Below are 12,842 nucleotides of genomic sequence, written 5' to 3' on the forward strand. Positions count from 1 at the left end.
GTAGCTTCTTGCGTCACACTTTCTTGAAGCGTCCCGTGTGGCCACAATGGGAGCTGTTCTTATCCCAGGGAGGACACTGCTTCTCTCGTCCTTCAGGATGCATCGCTGCGCCAGAGCCATCACACTGCTGACGGCGTTCTGTTTGTTGTTTGGTGGCGCGCGTTATCGAGCGCTGGCGACGCTTGGACATGTTTCATTTCTGGACGCCGCCACGCCTCTGGTGCCGCCTAAGTGGCTCTGAAAAAGCCATCAAGTAGTGCCTTTCGATATGGATGCCGTTATGCCCGTGTAATGGCCTTTGGCCCCGCCAAAGGGGCTTTAAATTAAACCTTCCAGTCCTTAATTTGCCCACCAGGTCGGCCTCGGTGATGTAGGCTGACTCCTCGCTGCGACACAAGGACAGGGCGTCGGATAGTTCAGGTGGAAGGTTGATGGGCAGGAGTTTCTTCTGAGTTTCCTGATCTCGGACGCCTGACGTGATGCCAGTCACTTCACGAGCGTCGATGTGGTGTTCACACAACTCAGCAAGCTCCTTGAGGGCGACGTAGAAGTCATCGAAGGCCTCTCCCTCATGATGATAACGTTCCTCGAAGAGCACTCGACGTAAAGGTTAAGTCGCGCTGGCGCTTGAGGTAAGTCTTGATGAGTTGGAGGATGACTTCCATACCCAAATCGGTGTCGTTGGCAACCCTGATTGCGTGGTGCACAGTGATGCCCCCTCTCAGGTGTTAGACAGGACCTGAGGTGTGCGTTGTGGCTTTTCAACTGTAGCAGTTCTGTGTCGTCTGACCAAGCACGACTCCATTGCTTAAGTTCGCGGAGAGAGGCGTTAGACGTGAGCTTGTGAGGCTGAGGCGGTGATGGCTGGTGGCGAGGCGTGCCGTGGCGTCCGTAGCGTCAGGATTCCCAGCCCCGCTGGTGTTCGTCGCACTTTGATAGGCGACTGTGGAACGGGTCACCACCTGTTGCATTATGTCTTGCAGCAGCTGTTGCTGCTGAAGGAGCTGCTCTTGCAACTCGTCTTTCGTCAGCAGCCTGCTGAGCGGTGAGCTGCTGCTGCTGAAGTTGTTGAACGGTGAGCTGTTGCTGCTGAAGTTGTTGAACGGTGAGCTATTGCTGCTGAAGTTGTTGAGCGGTGAGCTGTTGCTGCTGAAGTTGTTGAACGGTGAGCTGTTGCTGCTGAAGTTGTTGAACGGTGAGCTGTTGCTGCTATAGTTGTTGAGCGGCGAGCTGTTGCTGCTGAAGTTGTTGAACGGTGAGCTGTTGCTGCTATAGTTGTTGAGCAGCGAGCTGTTGCTGGGCCTCCATCATGACTGCCAATCTCTCCCTCGTCTCCTCTGACCTCACCCGACAACAAATTATTTTTTCCCCTTGCTTGCGTGGGTTGCTGGACGTGGCAGCGTTGGCTGTGGAGACAATGCTTCACTAGCGTCGGGGAAACAAGTCTACAATACAGGGAACTGTACGGTGGGTGGGGGCAAAGTGTCACCCCCGAGCCGATGCAGTTACAGCGAGAGACACTTGGATAGGGTTGGGCAGACCACAGACGCACAGGGAAGGCGGATGGCAGAGGCAATACAAGTCGGCAGCGAGTGGAGTTGGGCATCACCTGGGTCAGTTATGGCATCCTATGGTGGCCAGCCATATCTTGTGTCACTGTGTCAGTCATTTTACACCATTGCTTGACCCTGCTCTATGCGCCATATTGGAATGGTGAAGCAAAGACGCTGGTGAAGATGTGAAACTGAGTTTATTCACAAATAAACAAGATTTAGAACAAAGTATCTCCCATCCTACAAATATTCCTGACCACTGCAACCACACTCCTAATATTCTGGATCTGTTTTTCACCCGTAGTCCATCCCGCTGTAAGAACACAATCTCCATCCCAATTGGTTCATGTGATCATACTCTGATTAATGTATCTATCTTAACAGCACCTCCCTCTCTAGCAGCCCCGTCTAAGCGTAAATACTAGCACCTCAACAAAGCTGACTGGAATAACTTACGTAACATCTTTTCTAACTTTCCTTGGGTAAATTACCGTTTCTTATGTGGTGATACATATGTCTCCGCCAAGCGCACAGCAGAGGTTATTCTTGCGGGAATGGAAGCATTTATCCCCTCTTCCTCCAAGACGACCTTTTCATCCAATTCATGGATCAACCGTTCCTATTTTGAGGCCATTCAGGTAAGAGATCAGGCATATGGGGCCTATCAAAACTCTCCTTCCTCTGGCTCCCATTCAGCTTTTATCACTGCCCGTAATCACTGCAGGAATGTTATCCGTGAAGCAAAGCGTTCCTTTATTCAAAGGAGGTGCGATAATCTCTCCTCGCCATCCACTGATAGGTCTATCTGGTCTTTAGTTAAGGGCACCTCTGATAACAAATTCTGTCACTCTACTTGTCCTTCATTCTTTCTCTCTGACGGAACTATTGCTGTCTATCCCATAAACAGAGCAACTATCTTTGGTTTCGTTTCTCCTCTTGGATGACTCTAACATTCCTTCATCCCATGATGATCGTCTCACTAATCTTATGACCCTAGCGTGCCTTTGAAATTGCACCTGTGCTTGCTCGTCTGTTCCGTTTCTGTTTAAAAACCATAGCTTTTCCTTTTCCTTGGAAGCGTGCATTAATATTCCCAAGAAGGGTGACCTTTCTAAACCCTCCAGCTATCGTCCTATTGCTTCGAAATCTACCATTTCCAAAGTCTTTGGACCCCTCATCAGCTCCCATGTCCTTAGACACCTGGAAACTCACAGTTTTCTCATTTATCACAAGTCTGGCTTCCGTAAGGCAAGATCTGGTAATATTCTCTTCTATTTTACTAATGTTTGGTCATCATTCCTGAAAGATTTGGGGGTCTTGGATAGTTGCCTTTAACATATCTAGAGGTTTTGACAGGGTGTGGCATCGGGGTCTCATCTCTAAGCTCCCCTCATCTGGCTTCCATCCCTCACTTTGCTCCTTCATATCTAGCTTCCTCTCCGGCCGATCTATCTCTGTCGTTATTAACGGATCAGCCTACCCCCTTTTCTCCATCAACAGCGGTGTCCCTCACGGTTCTGTCCTGTCTCCTACACTTTTTTTTTTTTTCCTTTTAACGATTATTCTCTACAAATAATCAAATGCACTTATACGCTGACGACTCAACACTGCACTGCTCCACTCTCTTCCTTCTTCTTTCAATCGCTCTGCATCTCGCCGTGACGCAACTTTCTCAGTAATTCAGACTTGGACAGTATATCTCAATGGAGTAGACGAAATTTGGTTAAGTTTAATGCCTCCAAGACCTAGTTTCTACCACGAAAACTCAAAAGTTTCGTCTTTCCTTTGATGGTTCTGTAATTCCACCTCTAGACTCAATGCACATACTTGGTATTGCTGTAACATCCACTCTTTCTTAGAAACTCGACATTACGGGAATAGCTAAGTCTGCAAATTAGAAACTGGGTGTCCTGTTTACATGTCGAAACTTCTTTTCTTCTGAACAGTTGCTCCATTTACACAAGGGACTGATTTGTCCTTGCATGGAGTACTGCTCTTATATCTAGGGTGGTTCAAGTTCTGCATCCTTACTTGACAGAGTTGAGTCGAAACCGGTCCGACTTATAAACTGTCTCAGGATAACCTCCAGACTTGACCCTTTTGCCTTAAGTCGTAATGTTGATTCACTTTCCTTCTTCTATAGGTATTGATTTGGTTTTTGCTCCCGAGAGCTGGCTGCTTGTGTGCCCCCACCACTACCTAACCACGCAATACTCGGCAAGCTGCTGCGTTACATGATTACTGTGTGGCCTTCTGCAACTTAAGGGTGGGCCGTTTTGATAACTGCATCTTTCCCTACACGTCGAAGCTTTAGAACTCTCTATCTTCTCATGTCTTTCCCAATAAGTATGACCTGGCACATTCTAAAAACAAGTTTTTCATTTCATCCAAAATTTGTAAATACTTTCCCTCGTCATTTTCCCCCTTTCATAACTCTACATTTCAATTAAGGCCCGGCCTTGATGTGGACTTTTGTCTGTGACTGGAGCCTTCAACCTAAAAAAAAAAAAAAAAGTACATCATAAGGGAGAGCCAAGCAACTTTTCAAGAAAATGGCTATGAGGAACATTGCTCAACAGCATAGTGACATCACAATATCAGTTGGAACGTTACTGACAATATTGATGTATCATATGCCTGCAAGAATGTCGAACGCCTCCTGGCAAATCCCAATGTAAATTACCTGATTACAAATGCTATCATCATAGATCTACCAACAATTGTCTAATGGATGTAAAACAGTCACTACCTCATGTACCAACATCTTCCTAAAAGCCCAACAGATTCCAATTCCAATTTATTAAGGTACACGTCCGCAATTCTACCCTCAATGTATTAGATGCTTATGCACCTAACAATCTCCTCCACCATACAATTTTACCTAACTTTTTTTCATACAGGACCTACTGTCCTTAGCTAAGACCTTAACGTTCGACACAAGAGTCTGGGTGGCCTCTTCACTAACACCAGTGGCAGAAGTCTAATCTCACTCCTATATGCATATGATGATGTCCAAATAAACACACATCTATGGAGTAATCCTTGATAGGTGTATAATCTCACTCCTATATGCATATGATGATGTCCAAATAAACACACATCTATGGAGTAATCCTTGATAGGTGTATAGGATATGCCATACACAACTCACAGTTCTGATAATGTTGATGAGCTTCTGTCTGGCCACTCACCAATAATGGTCACTTATGTCACTTAAAGTAATGTCAACTTACCTTGTGTTAGAGTGAAGGGAAAAAGATTAATAGTGAGACAAGAGCATCAAAATAGATTCACAGATTATATTTCTGACTGGTACAAAGATTATGAGCATACAAATGTACAAGCTTTTAATGGTCATCTTGAGATTTCTATACACAACTTTAAGCAAAGCGAGCTAACTTCAGAGAGTAGAAAGAATGCACCTCACAGTAGGTCACATCAGTAATATAATGAACTCGAACTGAAACAGCTCAAATTTATAGTTAGGCAAACAGGTAAAGGATATACACAACTCCGATCACCCAAAATGTTAAAACTTTCAAACATCTCTTGCAGAGCGAGGAAACGAATGAATGAACTTAGAATGACTGAAAATAGTTTGTCAGTGGACTAAATCAGCAACCTCCTCTAAGCCAAACCTGGAAGGATATTAACAGAATCATTGGAAAGAAAACCAAGCATGTATCTCATCCCAACCTTCTACAAACTGTAAACGAATTAATCATGAAATGAGCTCATACTTCTAGCTATAGTATGTTGCTACGTGAGAATAGGGATGTTCTGTACAACAAATGCAGAGAAAGAGAAGACCTTATCTAGTTCACGCTAAACAAGCAACACGATGAATGTGATGTGCCACTCACAGAGTTTGAACTTAATCCAGCTCTTACCAGAGGTAGGGGCACTGCCCCTTGGGGGAATTGTATCACTTATGACATTATTGGACTTCTAAGACGTGTACCTAGTAATTAATCCATTATTAAAGCTGTATGATACGGGTTATGCCAAGGGTCATGTACCCTCCTCATGGACCAAAAGCCTAATTGTATTAAGACGTGTACCTGGTAATTAATCCATTATTAAAGCTGTATGATATGAGTTATGCCAAGGGTCATTTACCCTCCTCATGGACCAAAAGCCTAATTGTATTACCAAAACACAGTCGACCTGATGAATTTGTACCCTCCCTGACAAGTTGCTTATACAAAACTGAGAGGATGGTGCTGAACAGACTAATACACAGAAGCAAAAGAACAAAGAACATAATGGTTTCACACATGGGAAAAGTGTACACAACTGTATCACTACTTTCTAAACAGTCAATGGGGACAGGAGGCTGAAGTACATCACATTTTTTTTTTTTTTCACCTTAAAGCTGCATTTGATATTGCTAATAGGCAAGTTATTTTGTACGAGTTAGCAAAATGGGTAAAGATACCCGGCTCTTGCACTGGATACTCGGCAATCTCTCTAATCGAAAGTCAGCTTTGTTGTTTTAAGACTATAAAACTGAAGTTAAAGATATGCTAATTGGCATTTCTCAAGGTGGAGCACTTACCTCCACTTTGTTCCATGTACTAAACAATGCATTACTGAAATCGATTCCACAGTGTTCCAGAAATTTCACTATTAATTATGATGATATTGTTACACCCCGAAACACATCGTGAAATACAGACCGTTCTCAACTACATACACACAGTGGCCTGTGAAAGCCTTGGATTTATCATTTCTGCATATATAACCAAGGTCTTCAAACAAACGAATTGGCAAGGGAAGGAGCGGACCATCTTTTTTCCTTTCTTTCTTTCTCTATCTTGAAGGCTCCTCCTTTAGATATACCGGTGTCTTAGTCCCATGTACTGCTGCTTGTGTGCAAAAATTAAATCGACAATGTACAGAAAGACAGCTCTTGAAACTGATAGGCGCTACGATCTTGATAATAGCGCAAATAATAGAATTGTTAGAATTATGTACTTAGCTTGTATTAGGTCTCTAACAGATTGCCAGGAACCAATTTTGGTCCTACACAACAACAATGGTATCAATGTACTTGAAAAAATGCAAAATAAAGCCTTAAGAATCATACTTGGTTGCCGAAGATCACTAACAACATACGAAAAGAACTTGGGTGTTCCCAGCACTGAGGACAGAATACATGAAATTAATCTCATGACAGGACTGAAACATGTGTGGTGATCCAAAGACTATAAACGTTTATAGTCTTTGGTTTAGAGTGGGTGGTAGTAGTGTGGTACGATGGTTGGATTTATCAGGGTTTGTAGGGTTTAGTGTGGGTGGTATTGTGGTATGATAGTTGGATTTATCAGGGTTTGTAGGGTTTAGTGTGGGTAGTATTGTGGTATGATAGTTGGATTTATCAGGGTTTGTAGGGTTTAGTGTAGGTGGTAGTAGTGTGGTACGATGGTCGGATTTATCAGGGTTTGTAGGGTTTAGTGCGGGTGATATTGTGGTATGATAGTTGGATTTATCAGGGTTTGTAGGGTTTAGAGTGGTTGGTAGTGTGGTATGATGGTTGGACTTGTCAGGGTTAGTAGGGTTTAGAGTGGGTAGTAGTAGTGTGGTACGATAGTTGGACTTATCACAGGGTTTAGAGGGTTTAGAGTAGGTAGTAGTGTGGTATGATAGTTGGAAGTATCAGGGTTTGTAGGGTTTAGAGTGGGTGGTAGTAGTGTGGTACGATAGCTGGACTAAACGGGTTTGTAGGGTTTAGAATGGTTGGTAGTGTGGTATGATAGTTGGACGTATCAGGGTTTGTAGAGTTTAGAGTGGGTGGTAGTAGTGTGGTACGATAGCTGGACTTATAAGGGTTTGTAGGGTTTAGAGTGGGAGGTATTGTGGTATGATAGTTGGACGTATCAGGGTTTGTAGAGTTAAGAGTGGGTGGTAGTAGTGTGGTACGATAGTTGGACTTATAAGGGTTTGTAGGGTTTAGAGTGGTTGCTTGTGAGGTATGATAGTTGGACGTATCAGGGTTTGTAGGGTTTAAGAGTGGTTGGTTGTATGGTATGATGAACGTATCAGGGTATGCAGGATTTAGAGTGGTTGGTAGTGTGGTATGATAGTTGGACGTATCAGGGTATGCAGGATTTAGAGTGGTTGGTAGTGTGGTATGATAGTTGGACGTATCAGGATATGTAGGATTTAGAGTGGTTGGTAGTGTGGATGTGTGGTGCTGAGATGAGATACAAATGCATGTTTGATAGTTGGACTTATCAGGGTTTAGAGTGGGTGATAGTGTGATATGATAGTTAGGGGACCCAGTTGGAGGAGAGATGGTTTTGATTAGGTGACGTAGAAGCAACTTGAAAGAACCAGAGAAGCTAGACTTAAACTTTCCACGTTAGTACCATTCTAATTTTTCTTCAGCATTGGCTAATGATGATTTTCGAAATGTTTATCTAACACATGAAAACTTTTAGTTTCATTGGTTTCAGAAGTTACATCGAGTTGCATGAACAGTGGGAATAGGGACTATGCTGAAATTAGTCTGTCCCTGACGCCATTATGTTCTTCAATAAGAATATTTAATTGTTACTGATGCTATTTTAGTTGCTTTTGTAAAATCAACGCTTTTTTTTTTCTTTGTAGATGAAGTCAGTCTTTCAATGAAGATGTTACTTTACTCGTTAACTACAGTACATACATTAAAAATATTCGTAATGATGCTAAAAAAGTATTAATAATAGAGAAACATAAGGAAAACATTGAAATAAAGATATAGAAGATGATTCATATCAACGAAACCTTTACTTAACTGTTTAAGAGCTTTATAAGGGCGTTGTGAAGATATAAAGACACTAAAGCATAAGAAATTAGACGTTAGTGAGGAGGGCTATGAAGATCGGGAAATGCTGGGGTTATTGACTTAAAGTAAGAATTTAATAAAATACTTATGAAAAAAGTTACCAAACTTCCTTTGGCAGCCGAAATTTATCTTTATCATTTAATGATTATCCTGATGTGTTAACGGAGTGTGTGCCGTTTCTTCGTATGGTCAATGTAGCGCACAAATTAATTAGTTGTTATAGATAAATAAAAGACCTATGATAACAATGATATTTTTTTCAGATTACAATGAAAACGATATATTTTGGCTTCTCGAGGAAACAGAATGGAATTCTCACAGGATATAGTGATTTGTAGAAGGGTCCCATACATAATGAACAGCATGATGCCTGAACTTCATAGCCCTTACCACAATCTTATTACATAACAAGATTAATTTCTTTCATCAAATCTCACCATTGCTTTTCAAAACCACTTCTACTAAATGTAGGAAGTCCATTGCTGGATGTTATTCGAAATCCATAAGATATTTTTGTACTACCCTTCTAGTGCACATTTACCTTTATAGATGTAAATGTAACTTTCAACAACCGTATTTTTAGGTTTTATTATCTTGAAACTCTTTACATACTACCTATATTAAATAAACAACTCAACTATCTGCATCTTATCCTTTAGTGCCTCACCCTTAGCCGGCCACTGGCAAAGGGCAAGCCAAGTGCAGTGTTTGCCGAGGCAGCTCTTAACTAATTAATGTTCCTTCTAACTACTTCTAACTAATGCTCTTAACTAATGTTCCTACCTACGACTTCTATGAATGAAACACATCATTAAAAAAGTTGGGTTATGTTATTTTCATTTTCACCAGTTCATTCTGCCTTATTGTTGCATCATTAAGAATTAGTAGCGGGATAAAATCTAACAGCATGGTCCACAGACAATATACACTTATCAATTTACTTTTTGATTTGTTCCCAGAAGATTTGATGCAAGAATTGTGGTAGGTGATTAGTACATTGAGGCTAGACTCCCATACAAAGAACTCTGAAGACCATAGTTATTTGCTCTACACACTACTTCTACCATAAGAGTGAATGTGGTAATAGGTTAACATTAACATTAACTTCACTGTAGTCAGGAGGAGACTTTGATTTTGAAGTATGATAAGTAATAGTTAAAGGATTTTTGTGACTGGAATGTATATTGACTTTTCAAGTTATCAGTGGAGTAATCATTTCTAAGTATTTGAAAGGAATCAGAGTGAAAGTATAGATTTTGCAGAGGCCTGGAAAGAGAAAGAAGAAAGTGTATTAAACTGTGGTATAGATATGGGGAAAGAAAGACTGGAAGATGTGAGAGAATTCAAGTATTTAGGAGCTATCATTAGTAAGTCTGGTGGTATGGAAGGAGAGATATGGTAGAGAGCAGTACAGGGTAGAAGAATCACTGGGTCCCTTAATTGAATAATGAAGGGTAAAGGTGGAAGTGGAAGTGAAGAAATATTAAGGGACAGCATAATCCTCCCAACCCTAAGTCTGGACCTATGCAGCCAAAACATGGACATAGAATGAGTCATAGAGGTCAAAAATCAAGGCTAAGGAAATGAGCTGTATGAGAGAAGCAAGTGGTATGACTAAATGAAATGAAGAAAGACAATGAGGGGGGGTGTATGAGGGGTGTGGTATGGCAGGGAGTGCAAAGGGAATGAACTGTGGAGTGTTAGAGTGGGTGAAACATGATACTTTGAGGTGGTTTCAGCGTGTGGAAAGAATGCAAAGTGGCAAGTTTACAAGGAGAGTGTATGGTAGTTCACTTAAAGTTGTTGGTGTGAGAGGATGACCACCTGTGATGTGGAGAAATAAAGTTGAAGAGAACTGGAGGGAGAGAAATGTTAAAGAATGTATGGAAAGGTTTATATGAGCGAGACATGTAAAGAGAGAGATTAGTGGAGACTCTTTTGCCCTGGCCACCACATCGATGGGAGTTCCTGGAGGGAACAGGCATTAGAGATATGTATAGATAGAGATAGATAAGTATGTCAAGGAGACAGTGAGAAAGGAAGAGCATTTTTGTATCTCATCTCAGCACCACACATCCTAGTAGGTTAGGAATTGTGTCATCGCATTCAAACTCGATCAGATCTGACTTGATATTAGTTTTGTTTTCAATTTTTATGCATGATGCCAAGTTTGAAAATAGGAATATGGGTTTGTAGTTGCATTTCTCAGAAATACAGTATGTATCTCCATAATGGTGAAAGTTTTTACCATTATTGTGAGAAAAGATAGCCTGATGTACATAAGGTATATTATTCTTACCTTATTACATGTTGGTTAAACTTGATCAACTATCCTAATCTTTTTTCATGATATTGCCAAAAACTTTCACCCATTAAAACAAACATGGTCAGAATTTTTTAAAAACAATGTGTGTAAAGAAACATATGTTAGTATGCTTTTTGACAGTGTTTTAAAGTACAGTGTTCCACAAGTGAATGCTCATTATTCCCTTAGCCTCTGATACATATGAAACTGACATGCCATTATTGGCACTTAAAAGCCATTCACACAGCCTTAACTCTATGACTGGTTGATGTTAGTTAGTGAGTAAGAGTTATTAGTAGTTCCCTAGGGTCTCATGCAAATATCTTTCAGCTTTTTTTTATTTTTAAAACATATTATATATATTATTGAAAAATTGCATCCCCCTCTGGCAATGCATATCAAGAATTTATCCCTTTAGCATCACACATGTTCCCCTATGTTTTATATTGGCTCCATAAGTTAGATGAGTATTACCTTTTGACATAGTAGTTGGTAGGCAGCCAATGAGTAGGGAGGTATATTACCAGTACTACCTGCCAGGGAATCAGAAGGGTTAGTGACATCTGCTTAGTGAGCCAGCACTTAGATGGTTATCGAGTTGCACTCCTCTAATCCACTTAGATCTCTTTTTTTTCTGTCTCACTAACATGTGGACTAGTGGCATTCTGTTCACAAACACACAATCTTTCTTTGTCACATGTAACACATGACAACACCTAATTCAGGCAGCTCATTCTTTGTAAATCTAGATTTTCCTGCAGTGAGCAATGTGTGCTAGCCCTTCCTAGCCCTGCCCTTTAATCGTTCTATCATACACTCTCCTTGTAAACTTGCATTTTTTCCACATACCTAGACTGCCTCAAAGTATTATGCTTCACCCACTCTACTACTCTACAATTCATACCCTTTGCATTCCCTCCCACATCACATCTGTCTTTCACCCTCTCATTACTTTCTTCGTTCCATTTAGTCATGGTACATTTAGATATGTTTAACAATAGACTTAATAAATACTTTTCTTGAAGTCCATGACTTACATCATTTGTGCCTCCTTAGTTACAGTGACAATCTTCAGGTTATTCTATTTATCTTTATACCCTCTAACTTTTACCACACTAATCTGTGAGTTTCTGATACCTTCCACTATTACAAACATCCTCAAAAGGACCCAGTGGTCTGTTGCTGTTTGTATTCTTTTCATTTGTTTCACTTTTTTGCTTTTGATTCAGCAACTTCCTTACCTCTCATTTTCAGTTCTACACATATCACCTCTTTCCTTTTTCACCTCCTTCCATTACACTTTCTTCTTTTCCCTGAACTTTTCACTCAACTATCTTCCAAAATCTTCATCTACTTTCCCTTAGATTTTCTTCATCAACTTCTTAACATTTTGCTAACACATCTGCTATTCTTCCCTCCTCCTTTGCTGAACTTCCACTGTAATATTCCTTTTGAGCTATCTTCCATATGTCTTTTCCATGTCTTCCACAGCACTTCTAATTCCATCTGCCCTCCATGTATTTCCACTTTTATTCTTATATCTCTCAACCTTGTATCCAACTCCTAATTCTATAATCTTTAACAGTCCTTCTCTAGACATTTTGAATACCTCATTTACACATGACTGCATCTCAACATTTACTGCACTTTCATCCAAACTTTTGGTCACTTTTCTCTCATACTCCTTTTATTCTTCCTGATTCATCTTTTTGTTTGCTAACTCTTTAACCTTTCCATTCATACTTAGGCCATACCTACACTTCTCCCCAATCCTCATCTCCACATGATACATCCTTCTGTTATCTTCCTATACTTAAGTTCATATAATCATTACAGATACAGTATTCTATATCAGGTGCAAAATTGAAACCAACATAAGTCATGCCATAATCTTGAGGAGATTAGTGGGTTATGGGTTTAGATTTATTAAAACCAATAATGTATGTTTAGCAGTGGAACTGAACCTTATTTGAAGATATAGTTTTTGAGTTGGCCTTGCACTGTATCACAAGAAACATATTTCATTCAGTGAGTAAACCTGATCATGTATAACATGTAATAGGCTTATCCTTCCTCTAGATTTTTTCCATTAATGTTTTACTTTGTCTTGACCTTCTTCAGACTGTATAGATGTTGATGATTTATCCCCAGAATC

This window comes from Panulirus ornatus, chromosome 10 (assembly GCF_036320965.1).
Source record: "Panulirus ornatus isolate Po-2019 chromosome 10, ASM3632096v1, whole genome shotgun sequence".
Lineage (NCBI taxonomy): Eukaryota > Metazoa > Arthropoda > Malacostraca > Decapoda > Palinuridae > Panulirus > Panulirus ornatus.